At 37.0% G+C, this 22,139-nt stretch overlaps 2 pseudogenes; both read left to right on the top strand.

Annotated features, from left to right (window-relative positions):
• Positions 1 to 8,670: 8,670 nt before the first annotated feature.
• On the top strand, positions 8,671 to 10,136 carry LOC107821226 (actin-101-like; annotated as a pseudogene).
• Positions 10,137 to 12,822: 2,686 nt separating this feature from the next.
• On the top strand, positions 12,823 to 14,571 carry LOC107821225 (actin-7-like; annotated as a pseudogene).
• Positions 14,572 to 22,139: the final 7,568 nt, after the last annotated feature.

Below are 22,139 nucleotides of genomic sequence, written 5' to 3'. Positions count from 1 at the left end.
AAGTACATATTATCGCGTATTGATGATTTGTTTGACTAATTGTAGGGTGCCAGGGTGTTCTCTATGATCAACTTGAGATCGAGGTATCATCAGTTGAAGATTCGTGATTTGGATATTCCGAAGACGGCTTTCTGGACTAGATATGGCCGCTATGAGTTTCTTGTGATATCTTTCGATTTGACCAATGCCCCGGCGACGTTTATGGATTTGATGAACCGGGTTTTCAGGCCATATATTGACTCGTTTGTCATTGTCTTCATTGATGACATATTGATCTACTCGCATAGCATGGAGGAGCATAAGCAGCATTTGAGAGTGGTGCTTCAGACCTTGCGAGAATAGAAGTTATATGCTAAGTTCTCCAAGTGTGAGTTCTGGTTAGATTCTGTGGCATTCTTGGATCATGTTGTATCAGGCGAGGGTATTAAGGTAGATCCCAGAAAGATCGAGGAAGTTCAGAGTTGGCCTCATCCTACCACAGCGATCGAAATTGGGAGCTTTTTGGGGTTAGCGGGTTATTATCGCCGGTTTGTGGAGGGCTTCTCATCTATTGCAACACCTTTGACTAGATTGACCCAGAATGGTGCTCCATTTTGGTGGTCCGGCGATTTCGAGGCGAGCTTTCAGAAGCTCAAGACCGCCTTGACTTCAGCACTGGTGTTAGTGTTTCCTTCCGGTTCAAGGATGTATACTATGTATTGCGATGCTTCACGTGTTGTCCTGGGTTGTGTATTGATGCAGGAGGGGCAAGTTATTGCACGTGCTTCATGTCAGCTAAAGACCCATGAGAAGAATTACCCCGTACATGATTTGGAGTTGGACGCGATAGTTCTTGCTCTCAAGATCTGGAGGCATTATCTTTATGGGATGTCTTGTGAGGTTTACACCGACCATTGCAGCTTGCAACATTTGTTCAAGTAGAGGGATATCAATTTGAGGTAGCGCAGGTGGCTTGAGTTACTAAAAGATTTTATGATATTACCATCCTTTATCATCCAGGCAAGGCGAATGTGGTTGCGGATGCCTTGAGCAGAAAGGCAGAGAGTATGGGTAGTTTGGCATTCATTTCAGCAGAGGAGAGGCCATTAGCTTTGGGCATTCAGTCCTTGGCTAACAGACTTTGAGGTTGGATATCTCAGAGCCCAGCCGAGTTCTTGCATGCGTCATCTCTCACTCTTTATTATTCGAACAGATTAAGGCTCATCGGTGCAACGATCCGCACTTGTTGGTTCTTAGAGATGCGGTGCTACATGGTGGTGCCAAGGAGGTTACTATCGTTGAAGATGGTGTTCTGCGACTCCAGGGTCATCTGTGTGTTCCTAATGTTGATGGATTGAGGGAAAACATTCTAGAGGAGGCACACAACTCTCGTTATTCTATTCATCCAGGTGCTACGAAGATGTATCGCGACCTAAGGCAGCATTATTGGTGGCGGCGAATGAAGGACATAGTTGAGTATGTAGCGAGGTGCCTGAATTGCCAGCAGGTTAAGTATGAGCATCAAAGGCTAGGTGGCCTACTCCAGCAGATGGTTATACCTGAGTGAAAATGGGAGCGCATCACTGTGGACTTCGTAGTTGGGTTGCCACAGACCTTGAGGAAGTTTGATGCAGTTTGGGTCATTGTCGACAGGTTGACCAAGTCAGCACACTTCATTCCGGTTGTGACTACGTATTCTTTAGAGAGATTGGCCCAGATTTACATTCAAGAGATTGTTCGGTTACATGGTGTGCCTATTTCCATCATATCAGATAGAGGCCCTCAGTTTACTTCACATTTATGGAGGGCAGTACAGAGTGAGTTGGGAACCCGGGTAGAGCTCAGCACAGCCTTTCATTCACAGACCGATGGGAAGTCGTAGCGAACGGTTCAAATCTTAGAGGATATGCTCAGAGCATGTGTGATTGACTTTGGAGGGCAGTGGGATCGCTTCTTGCCTTTGGCCGAGTTTGCTTATAACAACAATTATCAGTCTAGCATTGAGATGGCTCCATTTGAGGCTTTGTATGGTCGGCTATGTCGTTCGCCCATCGGATGGTTCGAGTCCTGTAAGGCTAGGCTATACAATACTGATTTTGTGAAGGATGCCTTGGAGAAGGTGAAATTGAATCAGGAGCGACTTCGCACAGCACAGTCTAGACAGAAGAGTTACGCGGATCAGAAGGCGCGTGGTTTATCATTTATGGTAGGCGAGAAGGTTCTCTTGAAAGTCTCGCCGATGAAGGGAATCATAAGGTTCGGGAAGAAGGGCAAGTTGAGCCCAAGGTTTATAGGTCCATTTGAGGTGTTGAGACGAGTTGGGGAGGTTGCTTATGAGCTTGTTTTGCCTCCCAGTATATGCTCCGAAAGTATCATGCCGACAGGTCGCATGTGTTAGACTACATCACGGTTCAGCTAGATGAGAGCCTGGGTTATGAGGAGGAGCCAGATGCCATTATTGACTGGCAGGTTCGCCAGTTGATGTCCAAGAAGATTTCTACGGTACATTTTCAGTGAAGGGGTCAACCAGTCGAGGAGGCGACTTGGGAGACCGAGGAGGACATGCGGAGAAGATATCCACACTTATTCAACACTCCAGGTGCGATTCTAGACTCGTTCTAGGACGAACGTTTGTTTAAGCGGTGGAGAATGTAACGACCCGGTTGGTCATTTTGATTTCTAGATCCACATTCCCCTAATTAAGACTCCATGTATGTACTTTCACTATTTTATGACTTGTGGGGATGGTTAGTTCGAGTTTGGAAGGGTTCGGGTTGAAATCGGAACACTTAGTTCCTTAATATTGACTTAAAATGATTAAGTTTGACTTGAGACAATTTTTTGATTAAACGACCTCAGAACCGGGATTTAACAGTTCTAATAGATTCGTATGATGGTTTTAGACTTGGACGTAAGTCCGTATCGGGTTTTGGATGACCTGGGAGCATTTCGGCACTTAATATTGAAAGTTGGCGCATTGAAGATTTTCAAGTTCTTTAAATTTGGTTTGAAACAGGATTTGGTGTTATCGAATTCTGTTTGGTATTTCGAGCCTAGGAATAGATCTGTATGGTAATTTGTGACTTGCACGCAAAATTTAGCGCCATTCCGAGTTAATTTGATAGGAGTCGGATGCGCGAAAGTGTTTCTAAAAGTTTTTGAGTTTCATAATTCGATTCATGTGTTTTGGCATCTGATTCATATTTCTGGATGTTATTTTGGTGTTTCGATTGAGCGAGCGGGTCCGTATTATGCTGTTGGATGTGTGAGTATTATTGGATGGGGTCCCGGGGGGCCCGGATGCGAACCAGATTGGAATCGGACTCGAAAATTTGCATAAAGGACTACTAGTGCACCAGTTCTGGTGAGTCTGCACCTGCGAGATTTTGGTCGTAGGTGCGAGCCACCGTGCGCAGAAGCGACTGGAGAGTGGGCTGGCTAAAGCCCGTAGAAGCGGAGCTTTTTTCGCAGAAGCGGACTCGCTTCTGCGAGGGAGGAAGCATGGCATAGGTCGCAGGTGCGCGAAGCTAGCCGCAGAAGCGGGCTCGCAGGTGCGGATATTTTCTGCAGGTGCGACCAGTGCGGGTTCGCACGTGTTCCGCAGGAGCGGGGATTTTCCTGCAGAAGCGGCCTCGCACTGATGGCGAAGCTTCAGCTGGGAGGCAGTGAAGTGCATTTATATCGGGACTTAGGCTATTTTGGCTCATTTCTTTCATCTCTTAGCGATTTTGGAGTTCTTTGAAGAGGGGTTTTCACCTAGCACTTTGAGGTAAGTAATTTCTATATGAGATGAGTTTAATACATGTATTTTGGGTAAATTCTTAGCACATAAAGAATTGTGGGTTTAGTTGAAAAATTTAGGTTTTGATAAAAATGAGATTTAACCACGAAAATGATTATGGAATTGGGTAAAAATTATATATTTGAATTCGTGAGGTTATGGGTAACATTTATTTTCAAAAAATTTCGGAATCACGGCATGTGGGCCCGGAGGTGAATTTTAGGAATCTTCCAATTTGGGTTGGGTAGTTACTCTAATAGGTAAATTATTAGCTTTTGAGTGTATACTGATTAATTTATATAATATTTGGCTAGTTTCGGATTGTTCGCCACTAAGTTGAGGCTTTAGAGTAAATTTGTGGGCTGGAAAGTGAGATTTGAGACGAGGTAAGTCTCTTCCCTAACCTTGTAAGAGAGAATTTACCCCATAATTATTTTAAATCACTATTTGCTTCTAATTGTGGGGGCTACGCACGCACAAGGTGACGAGAGTCCATGCGTAGCTACTAATTATGCTTAAGTACGGGTAGTTTTAGGACCCAAATCATCAAATACTTGTGTTATTTGCACTCTACTTGTTAATTTAAGTGCCTAAATTATATTGAAACTTAATAAAGGATTCGTAAAGACCAAATTTTACTTACTTTGAGTTTTGGCGGGTTACTTGACCATTAATGGAAATTGTGCTTCCTTGTGTATTAATCTTGTAATAGCTTTTAAATCGGATGTTCATAGAGTATTCTCTCTTCTTGTGGAGCGGGCTGAACGCCTCGGCAATATAATAGATGCATCTATGGTTCGTGTCGCTCGACCCTCGGCAGTGTACATATTATTCTGGATCGGGCCGTACGACCTCGGCATAAATCGTGCATGTTAATGCTTGGAGCCCGAATACACTTCATATTATTTTTATGAATTGAGGGGTTTTAATTTATTTATTGGCCCGAATTTTATCTGGAGTTGGTATGTGTTAGTTGATGATTTTTTGGAATTTACTATCAGTTAAAGAATCATTTATTCACTGCTTGCTAATGTGTTATTATTATTATTCACATATCTCATGCCTATTTAGAATTCCTGTATTTTATTGTTGGCCCATAGTAAGTGTCTATGTCGACTCCTCGTCACTACTTCTTCGAGGTTAGACTGGATACTTACTGGGTACATGTTGTTTATGCACTCACGCTATACTTCTGCACTAATCGTGCAGGATCTGAGGCAAGTGCATCTAGTAGTCAGTCAGGCGCGCACCCCCGTTACCCCGAGGCTTAGTGGTAAGTTGCTTTTTGAGTCCGTTCTGCAGCACCCGGAGTCTCTCTTTTGTATTTACTTTCTGTCTACTCTATTTCAGACAGTAGCTTAGACTTTTGTATATTCTACTAGTTACTCATACACTTGTGACACCAGGTTTTGGAAACATGCTAGTAGACACTTTATAGCTTTTGAGCATTTATTTCACTGCATTTGCTCTTTCATTAGTTTTCGCTTTAATCTATTAAAAAAATTTCACTTCTCATTTACTTATTAAAATAAAAATTAACTATTTTGAAATTATTAAAAAGAATATATACATGGCCAATTCATCGTTGGCTTGCCTGACGACGACGTTGGGCGCCATCACGGCCTTTAGGAGAAATTGGTAGTTTTCGCTTTAATCTATTAAAACAAATTCACTTCTCATTTACTTATTAAAATAAAAATCAACTATTTTGAAATTATTAAAAAGAATATATACATGGCCAATTCACTGTTAGATTAAAGCGAAAACTACCAATTTCTCCTAAAGGCCGTGATGGCGCCCAACGTCGTCGTCAGGCAAGCCAACGATGAATTGGCCATGTATATATTCTTTTTAATAATTTCAAAATAGTTAATTTTTATTTTAATAAGTAAATGAGAAGTGAAAATTTTTTAATGTAATTGAAACCAAACCGGGCTACCACTATTATATACTAGAAAAAATTATTAGACTAGAAATGTTTGAATGTTTCTTCTTAACATTTGGCACAACGAAGATTTTGTTGCCGTTGCTCAAATGAAAAAGTGTCAAAGAAAAGAACCAATTTAAAATAATTCAAAACAAAAAGGAAAATAGGGAGCATATATTACAAAAGATTTGGCTAGGTAATTCAAAAGGGGAAAAAGAATTAGTCCAACAGCAATACTGATTTGATTCGAAGCTTCCGTTTTATTTGCATTTACGGTTGTTTACACGCGTCCAATAAGTATAGGCGGAACAGAAACTATTAGTTTCTTTGTTTACTAGAAAATTTCCTTTGTTTTTCTTACATTCCATATATACTGAACTAGCAATCGGAACTAGTACGATTTGTCTCTGTTTCACTTGTATTTATGCGCTTGCTACTTGTTATTGGTTGCTCAATGATTTGTTGGTGTAAATGGTTTACTAATTTTGGGTTTTTGAGTTTTGAATTTAGGTGAAGTTTGACATTTGTTATGATGATTTCATATGATTATAAAATAAGAACTTACTATTGATTATCTCCTTGTGACCTATAGATCACGTGTTCGGTCGTAAAATCAGCCACTAATGTTTGTATTAGATTATGTTGTCTACATCACACCCTTGGGATGCGGCCCTTTCCCGGACCCTGCATGAACGCGGGATGCCTTGTGTTCCGGACTGTCCTTTTTTCCCTTTTTCTGACGATATGGAATGCTTTGCGGTGTAACTAAATTGATAATTTGGTCTAGATTACCCACATAAGTATGGAGGTACATAGGTCAGGTTGGTTCGGATTTTTAAATTACCAAACCAATGGTGTTGGATTTTTAAATCTATAAACCAAACCAACAAAATCGGAGTTTTCAATCTCGATTTTTCTCAGGTTTTCACTAAAGTCTTCATAGCACAAAATATGTAATTTCTGCTCTAAATATTTCTTAAGTCCTAATAAGATACAACTATATAATATATTTTCCAAGAAAGTAATACAATAATATGAGATAAGTCATAGCATTATACTAAAATATTCAATAACAAAGATAATAAAATTCATAAAGCAAATATTGCTAATTAATAAGCCGTAATGAAAATTAACATAATCTAAAAATACTATATAGATCATGCTAAAATAAGTACGATTAATTACATAACTAAATACTAAAGAAAAAGATAAACTAAGTTATGAATTTTCATTATAAACCAATGTAAAACTAAAAATAGATATCCAACACTATTGGCATTCCTAGTGTTGAATTGAATTTTTTTTGTTAGCATTAGTATTGATTGAGTTACTACATCTATGGGCTATAAAATTTATTTACCATTCAAGAATCTTAAGTCCAAACTTGAAATAATACGTTAAAAGATAAAACTGTGAAAAAGTTTAAGAAATATTTATAAATTATATTACAATAAATATTTATATGTATAGAATAGTTTTAAAAATTGTATAAATATACTATCAGGTTGATTTTGTTTCGATTTGACTTTTTTTTAGTTAAAACCAAATCATACCAATTATGGTTGGGTTTTATTTTTCCAATACTAACCCAAATCAAACCAAACCGGATTGGAGTTTTTTTTTCCGGATTTGGTGCTGTCTATCGGTTAATATCCCTATGCATAAGTGTCCTTACTAAGCACATGTCAAAATTTTATTATTAGAAACTTGTGTACCGACTCGTAAGTGATTTTATATGAAAGAGAAAGTCAAAGACGGATGAGAATATTAATCAATACGAGAACTATTCATTAGATTTTAGGCAGAAGTCTTCGAGCTAAAAGGAGATTTACTAGATAAACTTTTCTCTCTGGTTCTATAAAACAGTTTCTTTGATTTTGAAAGTGTCTTTTTTGCTCCATCGCATGAAATAGGAATGAACCCCCACCTTTGCCCGCCAACAGTAACTACAAAACTGGGAAAGAAACATATATAATTTTCTTTTTGGCTCTTGATTGAACTTTGCTTGTACTGGTCAATTGATTTACACATTTGATATATTTACGCATAGTAACTATTTGAGTTACTTGGGAAGTTCATGATTCAGTTTTATGGGTAGCAATAGCATGATCACTGTCCACCAACAAACCATAGCATCTACTTAAAGAGCAAGACCTTTTTCTTTTTTCCTTTTCCTCAAAACAAAGAGGCGAAAACCTTAAAGTTTTGTGCTTTCTTGTGTATAAAAAGAAAAATATAATCAGGCAACAAGCAATGGTGTTAGTAGAGTTTTCTTATTCTTTAAGGTTACTATAGTTTCAAAATGGTGATTTCATAGCGGGGGTATTAGCCTAACATTCTGTGTCTTCGTCACTCTTTGCTAGAAATGCAGTCTTTAAGGTCTTGGGGCTTCCGTTTTATTGGCTTTTATTAAATTAAAATTATTTTATCTGTTCGGTGTGTGACATATTTTGGTCTATACTTAATGTAAAAGTGGGGAAGTTTAACATAAGGCGACGAAAAGAAGTGAGATAGTTTGGCCAAAGAAAGAATTTTGAGAGGTAAAAGTGAGCTAGGGAAGTCAACCTAAGGATTTTGGAAAATTCGTGTTTGTGCCTTTAACATGAGTGAGATATCTTGAAATTGCTTTAATGAACTCCAACTGCACCAGTTGACCTTTGTTATTCCTTCCCCCTGCAGGTTTTTGCATGAACCTCCTATTTGTTTTCACCACTTGTTTCTGTTGTCTTCGACTTTAACTATAAAGGGGATCGATGTTCATATGCTAATAGCTGATGACTTTTACTGGAAATATGAAAATCTCTCTCCCCTTGAGCTTGAAGGGAGATAGAAAGGAGAATCAAACAATATACTATTAAGGAAGAAATTCTCTCATTGACTGAGCTGATTCTATGAACAATTTTCACTTTTGGCTCTATATTTGTACCAGTGATGTCTCATCTATATTATACCTTGCAAAATAAAAATTTGAAGTCCTTACAAGATGGCTGATGGGAAGGATACTCGACCACTTGTTATTGACAATGGAACTAGATTGAGCAATGTTAGTTAGAACAAACTGCTTGCAATTTCAGCTCCATGTGACATACTAATGAATAATAACTATTTTGCTGTTTGTTTCTTTAGGCCGGCTTTGCTGGTATAATTCTCCAAGGGCTGTTTTCGAAAGTATAGTTGGTCGTCCTCGTCACACTGGCGTCATGCCTGGAATGGGACTAAACCACTATGTTGGTGATGAAGTTCTGAATAGAAGAAGTATTTTGACTCTGACATATGCCGTTGAACATGCATTGTATCATAAGAAACTGGGATGATATAGGGAAACTCTGGCACCAAACCTTTTATAATGAACTCGGTGTTGCTCCAGCGGAGCATCCCATTCTTCTGACCGAGGCACCTTTTAACCCCAAGGCTAACCGAGAGAAAATGACTCAAATCATGTTTGAGACATTCGATGTGCCAGCCATGTATGTTGCGATCCAGGCTGTTCTCTCACACTGTATACTAGTGCCCATAAAACTGGTATGAAGATGGAATACCAACATAAACTGGTTCTCTACTGTTTTAATTAGTCACTAATTTCGTTTGTTGTTTTGCAACAAGGTATTGTGATTGAATCTGGTGATGGGGTGAGCCACGTTGTCCCCATCTATGAGGGACATGCACTTCCCCATGCCATCTCGTAGTTTATCCTATACCTGTAGCATTGAAATAGATATATTTCGCTAGCTGAAGGAGACAAATGCTTATGTTGCACTGAATTTTGAACAGGAGATTGAGAAGGCAAAAAATTTCCCAAAATCAGCTAAGAAGAAGAGCTATATATGAGTTTCCTGATGGAGAAGTCATTAATATATGTCCTGGGAGGTTCCGTTGCCCTGAAGTCCTCTTCCGGCCGTCATTGGTTGGAATGGAAGAGATAGGAATTCATGAAAAAATTTACAACTCAATCATGAGAAGTGATATCGATATTAGGAAAAATTAATTTTTAAAATATTTTGCTTAGTGGTGACTCAACTATGTTTCCAGGCATAGCAGATCGTATGAGTAAGGAAATCACTGCTCTCTCTCCAAGCGACACAAAGATCAAAGTTGTTGCACCCCCTGAGAGGAAGTACGGCGCCTGGATTGGAGGATCAATTTTAGCTTCCCTCAGTACATTCAAACAAGTTAGTTTCTTTTTGCTTTACTTCAATGATCCATGGATCAATTGTTAATTCTTTTAAGCTCAAGGATTTATAACAAAGGGCGAGTTTGATGAATATGGTCCCTATATTGTCCACGGGAAGTGCTTCTAAGAGTGGTTTGTGAACTTAGATCCTTGTTAGTTAATTCCACAGAGATATGCTTCTTTTGTTGAAGTGATACCCAATATTGTGAGAAGTATGATATTTTAGTTTTTAGCTGCTCTGTAATGAATTGTCTTAGTAAGCCATGGAAATTGTAAATCTCTGCAACTAATTGTCTGTTCTGTTGCTTCAAGTTATGCACAGTTGGTTTCGTGGAACGCGGATTTGCTGCATTTTATTGAATATTTACAAGAATTATATTGTCCCAGGTTTAGGGTAGATCGAGATGGTTTAATTTTGATTTAGCTCTTATTCAATTTGCAAGACTAGATTCTTGTCCATAGTACCTTTCTATTTGGAATTTAAACAACATGTAATTTGAATAAAATATCAATACGATTTGAAAATTCTATACAGGGCCAAAGCATTTTTAATCTATTTTGGTAAGAGAAAGTGACTGTTGGTTGCGATCTTTTTTTTTTTGACAGAAAAGCAAGACAATGGATTATTAACTGCAAAATTACTCTACAAATAGTCAACAAAATGCAAGCTCCAATTTCCAAACTGCCCGACCTACAGACTGTGTTGGCACCTGTTTTGAGTTTCAGAACCATTTTCAGTTCCAACAAAATCGTTTTGTTCTAGTATTCGATTTTGTTATTTACATGCGTAGAAATGAGATGTCACAAGAATAACATGGAATGTATATTTTTTTCTTAAAGATTATTAAAAAGAAGTATTAGAAAATGTTGCACGTTTGGCAGGATTATAATTTATAAAATATGTTTCTGATTACGTAAATTAACAGATTATCTGATAATTGATTTAAAATGACAGTCCGCACTCTAGACCATTGTTCAAGTGAAAATAAAAGTTATGTTTATGTACGGTAACCAAACAATAACATGACATGATTCTTGAGTTGATTAAAATTAACGAAATATGATTATTGAATTGGTTTACATCTAATTAAATCAATTCAAATAATTCAAAGTTTATAAAATAAAAGTTGAGTGACCTAGCTTTTCTCCCTCCTTTGTTACACCAAATCAAAAAGGGTATGCGGGACGAGATAAATAGGTCCTCATCAATTGATTTTCCGTACACGTTCAATATTGAACTAGCAATGGATTCGTTCCCATAAAGGTAAGCTTCAGTTCTGTTTGATTATCCATCAAATTTAGTTGCTAAAAGATCGATTTGTTGGCGTAACTGGTTAACTGAATTTTTGGTTTCTTAGTCTTTATCTTAGATTCAGTTTGACACTTGGTATGTATGATGAATTCATATGTTTCATATTCAGAAGAGATTTGTATACCATCTTGAACATGAAATTTGTTTAAAAATAAGAACGTACCATTGATTGTTTTACGACACTGTTTAACAAGCTTACGAAATGAAGAAAGATGAGACCTTTCTGACAATATATGGAATGCTTTGCAGTGTAACCAAATCGATAATTTGGTTCAGATTATTCGCATAAGTTTCTTTACTAAGCACGCGTTAAGATTTTGTTTAGAAATTTGTGTACTGACTCGCAAGTGATTATAAAAGAGGAAGTCAAATACTAATGGGATTATTGATCACTAGGAGAACTATTGATTAGATAATTAGATTTTAGGGGGAAGTTGTCGAGCTAAAGGATTTATAAGATAAATCTCTCTAGTTCTATAAAACCATTTTCTTTGATTTTAGTGTGAATTTCGCCCTGCTCCTTATGTCCTAGGAGGGATGAAATTTTCCATACCTAGTTGAATTAGTCTTTTATGCCACATTACATAAAATGGGGATGGAACCCACATTACCAGCCAACAATAACCATAATATTGGGAAAGAAGGATATAAATAATTTGAAACAGTATCAAATGACATTTGTAGAGTTTTCTTATTCTTTAAGGTTGTTTAAGAACCAATAATTTTTTTTTGATCTCTAACTAGTTATTTTGAACTCTTTTTTTGAATGTTGTCAAAGACTGCAAATTATTCTTTAGTATTACTACCATATATAGCACTTGCCATGTCTGCTGCTTCTTGTGTTCATATTTTCTTAAGTTCAGTGAATCTTATGCTACCATTCTTTACAAATTATGAACTTTCTTCAGTTTTAGAGTATTTAACCAGCTAACTTTATATCATGGTGAAAGGTGCACTAGCATATCTTGGTCTAAAGTGGGGACATGTTATTTGGAAACACTAGTAGCTAAGTTTCAGCATTTTGCTCTTTCTTTTTATAGGCAGGAAGGAGATTAGGATTTTACAAAATCCTTGTGCTGTGCTTTAACATGAGCGAGATATCTTCAACTTACCTGAATGATAGAGGTGGATTCAGGATTTAAATCATATCAGTTCAACCTCTAAGGTTTTTAGCATTGAACCTATTATATTTTTTTAAGTTATGGGTTTATACCTACAATTTATTGCAATTTTAATAGATTTTTAAAATATAAATTTATGCTCCGCATTAAAAGTACTAGGTTCAAATGAACCCGGAAGTAATACATTGCATCCGCCTCTGATGAATGTGAGCTCCCCTCCCACTGCGCCATTGACATTTGCTATTCCTTCCCTTTGAGGACTTTTACAGGAATCCCCTACTTGTTTTCGTTATGTTGTTTTTGTTTTCTTGTTATTTTCTCTGCATATAGCGAGAAAAGAGAGGTTCATGTGCTAATAGCTGGTGAATCTTACTAGATATCTATCTTACCTTGAGCTTGAAGGGAGAGAAAAGAGAGAATCAGAAAGACTAAGCTGATTTTATGAAATATTTTCACTTTGACTCTGTATATGTACCAGCGATATCTCGCCTAAATTATACTTGCAACATAAATTTCTGAAGTCCTTATAAGATGGCTTATGAGGATATTCAAACACTTGTTACTGACAATGGAACTGGATTGAGCAAGGTTAGTTAGAAAAAAATTGCTTGAAATTTCAGCTCCAGTGTAAAATTCTAATGAATAATAACTATTTTGTTGTTTGTTTCTTTAGGTCAGATTTGCTGGGGATGATTCTCCAAGGGCTATTTTCGAAAGTATAATTGGTCGTCCTCGTCACACTGGCATCATGCCTGGAATGGGACAAAAAGATGCTTATGTTGGTTATGAAGTTCAACATAGAAGAGGTCTTTTGACTCTGAAATATCCCATTGAACATGGCATAGTAAGCAACTGGGATGATATGGAGAAAATCTGGCATCACACATTTTGCAATGAACTCCGTGTTGATCCGTAGGAGCATCCCGTTCTGCTAACTGAGGCACCACGTAACCCTAAGGAAACCCAAGAGAAAATGACTCAAATCATTTTTGAGACACTCAATATTCCAGCCATGTATATTGCAATTTCGGGCGTTCTTTCTCTGTTTGCTAATGGTCGTACAACTGGTAAGAATAATACCAGCATATTCTAGTTCTCCACTATTTTAGTTAGTCACTAATTCTTTTTGTTATTTTCAACAAGGTATTGTTCTTGATTATGGCGATGGTGTGACCCACACTGTCCCCATCTATGAGGGACATGCACTTCCCCATGCTATATATCTTGCGGTTTGTTCTTGGTGGTCGTGATCTTACATATTATCTCGTGCATATTCTCAAAAAGAGCAGTTATGTATTTAGCTGTGCTGTTGAAACATGTGTTATTTGTCATATGAAGGAGACAATTGCTTATGTTGCACTGGATTTTAAGCAGGAGATTGAGAAGGCAAAAAATTGCTCAAAATTAGTTGAGAAGGGCTATGTGCTTCCTGATGGAAAAGTCATTAATATTGGTGCTGAGAGATTCCGTTGCCCTGAAGTCCTCTTCCAACCATCATTGGTTGGAGAAAGCGACAGGAATTCATGAAAAACCCTACAACTCAATCATGAGATGTGATGTTGATATTAGGAAATATTTATTTTCAAACATTGTGCTTACTGGTGGATCTACTATGTTTCCTGGCATAGCGGAACGTATGAGCAAGGAAATCTCTGCTCTCTCTCCAAGCCGCACGAAGATCAAGGTGATTGCACCGCCTGAGAGGAAGTACAGCGCTTGGATAGGAGGATCAATTCTCGCTCCCCTCAGTACTTTCCAACAAGTTAGTTTCTTTGTTGCTTCAGTTGATCGATCAATCGTTTAATCAACCACGTCTCGTTCCCAAATAAATTGTTCTAATTGTGAATGTCTTCTTTAAGCTCAAGGGATCAGCACTAACTTCTACTTGCTGTGCGGATGTGGATAGTGAAGGCCGAGTATGATGAATCTAGTCCCGCAATTATCCACAAGAAGTGTCTCTAAGGGTGGTTTGATAACTTCAGCCCCTCTTAGTTAATTCTATCAAGTGAATGTTATTTCAGTCAAAGATATGTTCCTTTTTTGAAGTGATACCCAATCTTGTGAGCAGTCTGATATTTTAGTTTTTAGCTGCTCTGTATCTAAAAAGCTGATTTAACTTTGCTCGGATTTAATCTTTTTATTTCAAGGGTTTTGGCTAGTAAGCCATGAAAATGGTGGATTATCTGCTACTAATATCTATTCCGTTGCTTTTCTGGTTATCCATAATTGGTTTCATAAGCAGAACTCTCTGAGTTGTGTGAGTGGATTTGCTTGATTTTTATGTTTTCTATTCTACTTGGGCAGTTGGGCTGGGATTGAATTTTTATTTAGCTTTCAAGATGTTATATATATAAGGCTTACCTTTATTCAATTTACAAGAGTAGATTCTTGTTCATAGTACCTTTCTATTGCTAATTTAACTGCAAGACCGTTGTAGGTGATACGAATGAATGCCAACATAATTTGAAAATTCTATAGGCCAAAGCATTTTTATTCCATTTTGACAAGAAAAAGTGACTGTTGATTGCGACCCCCTTTTAGTTAGAGCAAAGCAGTCCACAGGCTTGCCCCTTTGAGATTCTTGAGAGTGGGTGAGGTGGCCTACAGGTTTGCTTTGCCACTTACTTTATCAGCAGTCCATCCGGTATTCCATGTCTTTATGCTCCAGAGGTATAACGGTGATTTATCCCATGTGTTAGATTTCAACTCAGTCCATTTGGACAAGGATTTGACTTATGAGGAGGAGTTGGTGGCCATTCTAGCCCGGCAAGTCTGGAAGTTGAGGTCTAAGAGTTATCCTTCAGTTCGAGTGCAGTGGACAGGTCAGTCGATCGAGGCATCCACGTGGGAGTCTGAGTCCAATATGTGGAGTAGATACCCACACTTTTTCACCAGTTCAGGTACTTTTCTATGTCCGTTTAAGGATGAACGTTTGTTTTAGAGGTGGAGAATGTGATGACCCGATAGGTCATCTTGAGATTTAGCCTCTATTTTTGTGTTTCGAGATATCGAATAGCTCCGTTTAGCATTCCTCAATTTGCGTGGGCAGTCCGTGCCTTATTCCGGAAAATCTTTGTGTGAAAAATTGAAGAATGTGTGAATTTTATCTTTAAAATTTATTTGAGTTGACTACGGTCAATATTTTGTGTAAACGGACTCGGATCAGTATTTTGACGGTCCCGATGGGTCCGTATCATGATTTTGGGACTTGAGAGTATGCCCGAAATTGAATTCGGAAGTCCCTAACTTGTTTTGACTCATTTTGCCAAAAACAAGTATTTTTGAAAGTTTAAGAATTACAAGGTTTGACCGAAAGTTGACTTCTTACCTAACGGGTTCGAATTTTGATGTTAAAACTGAAAATAGTTCCGTATTGCTATTTGAAATTTGTCTGTATAATTTGGTTCAATTCGGAATTCATTTGACATGATTCGGAAACTTAAACGTGATTCTAGTGTTCTTGAGTTTCACTTTGAAAGTTCATTCGTTTTGATGATTGATTCATAGATTTAGATGTTATTTTGGTGATTTGATTACACGATCAAGTTCGTAAGATGATATTACACTTGTGTGCATGTGTGGTTTGGAGCCTGAGGGGCTTGGGTGAGTTTTGGATGCATTTTGCATAGGAGAAGTCTGCTAGTGTAATACCAGTGTTGGTGCTCTGTTGCAAATCTCGCAATTGCAAGGTCTGGCTCGCAATTGCAAGACTCACTTTCGCGAACAACGATTCGCATTTGCGATCATGGACTGGGCTTGGTGAACCTTGCATTTGCGAGAATTTCTTCGCATTTGCGGACACTGGATCTTCGCAATTGCGAAGGATGTGGTCGCAATTGTGATAACTAGCTACTCGGTACCACTTCGCTTTTGCAAAGTGTTTGGTCGCATTTGCGAGGGCTTTGGGTTTGCATTTGAGACCAAAATGTCGCATTTGCAACGATTTCTCTTCTGAGACAGGGTTCGCATTTGCGACTCCTTTCTCGCATTTGCGATGTTCGTAATTGCGAAAAAGACATTGCAATTGTGATATCCGCACCTGGGTAAAAGAGGGGGGAAATGGGACTTAGCTCATTTCTCACATTTTCTCAACCCTAAATACCCTAAAGGCGATTTTCCAAGAGATGTTTCTTCCTAAATTTGTTGGTAAGTGACTTTAACCTATTTCTTTTAAATTACCCATTACATTTCATGAGATTTCAACATCAAATTTAGGATTTTCATGGTAGAAATTAGGAATTTAGGTAGAATTGGGGATTTTTGTAAAATTGAGCTTTAGACCTCGAATTGGGGTTGGATTTCGAGACAAATTATATAACCGGGCTCGGGGATGAATGAGTAATCAGGTTTTGGTCCGAATCTCGATTTTGACCAAGCAAGCCCAGGGTTGACTTTTGTTGACTTTTTAAAAATAATCTAAATTGAACCCCTTTCATTTGTGGGTAGTTTCTAAAGCTTATTTAGAATTATTTGGTCAATAATTTATTAGATTTGGTTGGTTTGGAGGCTTGTTCAAAAGGAAAGGTCGTGGTTGAGTGATTGCTTGAGTTGCGGAATGAGGAAGTGCTGGGTCTAACCTTGATTTGAGGGAATTAGGAACCCTTGAACTATATGTTATGTGAATTACATGTGAAACGGCATATATGCGAGGTGACGAGTGTATATATACCGTCAAAATAATTGTTTCCATGCCTTTCTCATATTACATGAATTATCTCACTCCATGCCTTAGTTGTTACATGCTTTAAATGCTTTCTATGCCGTAATTTGTTACTTGTCATTAATTATTCTTGTACTGAATTGTTCCTTCCTTCCATGACTCCATGATTAATTGCTACTTGCCTTAATTATCTTACTTGCACACCTTAATTGTTACGTACTTGTCTTGTCTTGTTGCTTTTCTATTATTTGTAGCATTCCTTTGATTAGTACGTGGTTCCTTTATTGCTTTGTTGTCATATTCCTTAATTGTAGAGATTCTTATAAATTGGGCTATTGAATTGATTACTTTTATTGACAATATTTATGGACCGGGTTGCACACCGCAATGGTTGTGATATAGTGGAATAAGGGAGGATTTTAATATTGATTATAATGATATGGTGGGATCGGATTGTGCACCGCAACGGTTGTGTACGTAATACTTGATATTGGTAAATTATGACATGGTGAAATAAGGGAGGATTATGACATTGATTATGATGATATGGTGGGATCGGATTGTGCACCGCGATGGATTTTATATGTAATTCTTGATATTGATAAATGATGCTATGGTAGAGAGAATTGTGTGTGTACGGTGGGATCGGGTTGCGCGCCGCAATGAATTGTGTATGTTGTATTCGTTGTTATTGTGTTTGTCCAGCATTGTTACATGAAATAATGAGATCGGTTATTCTGGGTGCTCACATCACCACCACCCCCACCCCCCGGCATCACTCTCCACTATCTGTTTAATTTCTGTTGAACCCTAAGGCATTGAATGCCACTATAAAAGGAAGCTTTCAATGCTCTCACCTAACAACACAAGACACATACGAAAAATCACCTAACAAACAGAGAAACATCAATTTTAAGTTTTGAGTAGAAAAATCAAGCTAGTGTTTCTAACTAGCCTTTGATTTCTTTTCGATTCTGAGATTTACACTGGTCGGAGTTTGAGTTCCTGATTCTTAACGGCGAAGAAGGACTCTCATTTGGTTTGCCATCCAAAAGAAGGTCAGTGAGCCTCGACCTTTCTTCTCTCTTAATCATTTAATTGAAATCATGTTTGTTCTGTTATTTCCTTATTAATTAACTCTGTGTCTTGTATGTCAATAGTTGATTATCTATGTATGTTTGTCATTAATTCATAACTAATTACTAAACTCTAGAGTTATAAGCTTCTTAATATTCTGATATCAGAATCATGTACTGAATAATTACCTACTTGCAATCTTAATGAATATGTCTTGAGTAGTTGTACATTGTTCTGAGATTAACAAAGAAGCTTTTAAATGATCTCAAATAATTATCTTAATTATCAGACCTTCTGATGTTCTACGGTGGTTCTCATGTGTGCCATATTAGTTTGCCTTAGTGTTATTGGTATGATTCACTTAATAAACTAGTCTAAATGGATATACATCCTTTAATGATAAAGATAGGATTGTCACCTTAGTCTAGGTACATCAGCTCACGACATCTAGATCAATTTCTTCTTCCAAATGTATGTTTGTGACTCTATTGACACTTGAAAGTTCATTAGTCTTCTATTAAAACTCATGACTATGCAGTCAAGTTTGGGATTTCATTGTATAAGCATGTTCTAAAACTTATTGTATCCTTGTACTTACCCTTGTGTGTATTCTGATGGTTACTCCACATTTGGCTTAAGTTATGGAACCTATTTAAGATACCTCTATGGTGTTTGAGTTCATCTATTGTGCTAAAGTATTAAACTAAGCTTCATCATGACTAAGTCCTTATACACAACTTGATCCTTAATGTGATACTCTCATTGACTTTTCCTAAAATTTATACATGGTGATGCTGCTAACTTGATCACATGTTGTGATCCTATAAGACTGACATATGTGTGTGTTTTAATATTATCTCTGGGACTTCTGCAGTCAGCTCATTCTTGAACAAGCTATGTTTGTCTTACTTGCTCATACATGTGTCCCTGACATCACATAGCTTTGTTAAGTCAATATAAGATAACTGTAGCCATTATAAACCTAGGAGAAACTAATTGATGCTTGTATGCCTTGTTGAGTATAGGACTGTGTATTCAACTTCTAATCATCCTAGATAGAATGAAAGATTTCTTTAAAGGTCATATCACTTGTTAAGTGTAGACAAATGTATTTGCTTATCCCTGTCTTTAAAGAACTCTAAAGTAGACTGTTAACTCTTACACTTAGTAAGAAGTAGAGTGCTAATCTATGTGTAGACTTTCATTAAGTGTATACATGACTAAATATATGATTACAGTTAAGAATCCTCATAAGTATGAACCTGCCAGTAGGATTGGTGAGGTTAATACACATGATATCTCTTATGCTCCTTTGAACTACATGACTTACTTGTTCTGAGTTCTTACATTGGCATGTTGGTGTTCTCATTGCTTGTCTACAACTGTAACTGATTTTATTGAGTATTCTCAAGCCTGATAAAGTACATGACAATGTATTATATGCTTGCATGTGAACTATGATCTCTTATGGTATTATCTGCAGTATTCTGAACAGTTATTTGCAATAAATATACATTTCCTTGTGTGTAGTCACTACTGTTCTATTGAAATTTACATTGAGTACCTCATTAGCATCCAAACCATTAGGGAAGAGTAAATGTGAGTAGTTAGGGGTATTTGGTAGTAGAATTTAGTTTTTGATTGAGATACTCTCCCTGACACAAGCACTGCTCGGAGTCCTTCAGATCCTTGTGAACTTTGAAGTGTCAGGATCAAAGGATATCTCGGCCGTAAATGGAATTTTACCCCAAGCCTTTAATTATTGATATTTTCTAATCTTTTTAGGTTTAGTGTTAAATGAAAATAAAGGTTTCACGGTAAATTGCATTACTCTGTGTGACTTCACCTTAATTTGTATTCCTCACTATTAATGATTATTATAGTTTTATCTTGGGTCGATGTTGATATTACTTGTGTTTAAATATTGAACTGGGCCACATATCTAATAACATTATTTCCTTTTTTAGGCATGTGTCTGAGTTGGGCCTGCTGAGTTCTCAAAAAACTCAGGTCCAAATTTCTAGCCTGAACTTGGAGTCACCTAAAGCTGTTGTTGTTTACTCATTGTCTGCTGGGCCTAATTCCTCTCAGGCCCAAACCATGAGTCCATTTCTTTTTCCCTATTGCTTTATAATTCTACTATTGTTCATATATGTATCAACACTGTGATATTGATTGAGTGTTTTACTTTTATTTTCTTTCAGTTATATTAACTACCTAGGCAAGCCTCAAAAGAACGTAGGTAAAAAAAAGAGTAGTACTGAAACTTAGTAGTAATTAATTCTAATTGTTAATCACTTCAGTTATTCAACTTTCGTTATTATTTTTACTAACAATTTTCATGAAGTTTTTAAGCTAAGACAGAATTGAAAAAGAGTCAACAACCTTCTCTTTCTAAAACAAGAAAAAATCGTAAACCAGAAAATGATTTTCAAAAGCGGGCTATTCAAACAAACACTCATGCAATTAAGGTCCTTCAAATGGTTTGAATTGGAATATGAGATTTGAAATCAAAATTTTAAAGGTATATCTAAACCCCATTTTCTCAAATAGTTATTACTTTATACAAAGAGCCATTTTGTTTCAAAAGTCAAATATTTTAACCCTAACCCCATTTTGTTATTCAAGTAAGTGTTATATACACTCTTTCAATTGTATAGACATTTTCAAAGGCATCTCTGTTAAATAAAACTTACACCTTTTCAAAGTATATACACTATTTTTCTTTTAAAATTGATAAGTTTTACAACGTAACATAAGGTAAGCTGCACATTTTAAGCACTAACTAAGTACGATATAGACATCTAAATTCCCCGAACCTAGTCTAAGTCCAATGGAGCTACCTTAGTTAGATTCTAGAGGGTGCCTAACTTCTTCCCCTTAGAAGAACAATAACCCTTACCCAAATCTCACTGGTTAGCAGACTAATAGGATAATTCCTAACCACTAAATAGGTACCATAATATACCTTTAAATATTAGGTGGCGACTCTCTTTTATCATCAACAGAGAAATCACTAGTTGAATCTTATTTTGACTCGTGCAAAATAGGGTATAACATTAAGAATGTTTAGTTTTAACCATAGTTTAGGGATTGCTTAGTCCAAATAAATTTTGGCCTTTGGATTTAAAAATGACACAAATGTCATTAAATTGGACCTGCATTGATGGAATTGGAGAGAGTCTATACAGGTGGTGAGCGGGATCCTTAATCTTCCAGTTGGTATTTGTTTTCTTCATATAGTCAATAATGAACTGGAATTTTCTAGCTTTAGGATTATTTATCATGTAAAATGAGAAAGCCAAGGTATCTAGCAAAAATAGAATGTGTCAAAAGCCTAATTGAGCAGTCAAGGAGTCTCTTATCAATTGGGTAGTTCATATAGAAAATAACTTTGGATTTAGCTTCATTAATTTCTGGACTGACAATTCACAGAAGTAGTATAAAGTGTTAAGAATAGGTATATTTTCCTTAGTTGCTTTGCCGATAAGAGTGAGGTTGATACGATTCTAGATTGCCTGGGCGGAGCAGAGAATATTTGACCCCAAATTATCTAGTAGACCATTGACTCGCTCCAAGTTCAAGAACGCCTGAGGGATGCACGCTGAGAAGCTACATGATCTTCAATAATTGACTAGAAGATGATTGGAGAATCACTTTGAAGAGCCATGCAAAGAATACCATGTTTGGAGTCTTGAAAATTGAAGAATCAAGACCCTAAGTCAAACTGTGTGACACGATTTCACACAAATCGTTGACTACGATTTAAGAGGGTCCTGAAGAGATGAATAAAATAAGCTTATGAAATTCGACACGGTTCAACTGTATGTTACGGTTGGGGTTACGGTTGAGGTTACAGTATGGCCTAACGAATTATTATTTTTTGTAAAACTAACTTTGAAATTTTTTCTATTTTACCCCTTAGATATTTATAATAGCATAGGATTATTTCATTAGCCACGTAGCATATTTTGACATAAAAAAATTCTTGAGAGATATATGGAACCTCTTGGTTCGAGTTTCACTTTGGTTTACCTATTTTCAAGAATTGGGTTTTTCAGGGTAATCTTCTTTTCCTTTCTTTATATGTAGAGTTTCTAATTTGTCATTT

This window comes from Nicotiana tabacum, chromosome 21, assembly GCF_000715075.1.
Source record: "Nicotiana tabacum cultivar K326 chromosome 21, ASM71507v2, whole genome shotgun sequence".
In the NCBI taxonomy this organism is placed as follows: Eukaryota; Viridiplantae; Streptophyta; class Magnoliopsida; order Solanales; family Solanaceae; genus Nicotiana; species Nicotiana tabacum.
This window is presented reverse-complemented; position numbering and strand designations above follow the sequence as displayed.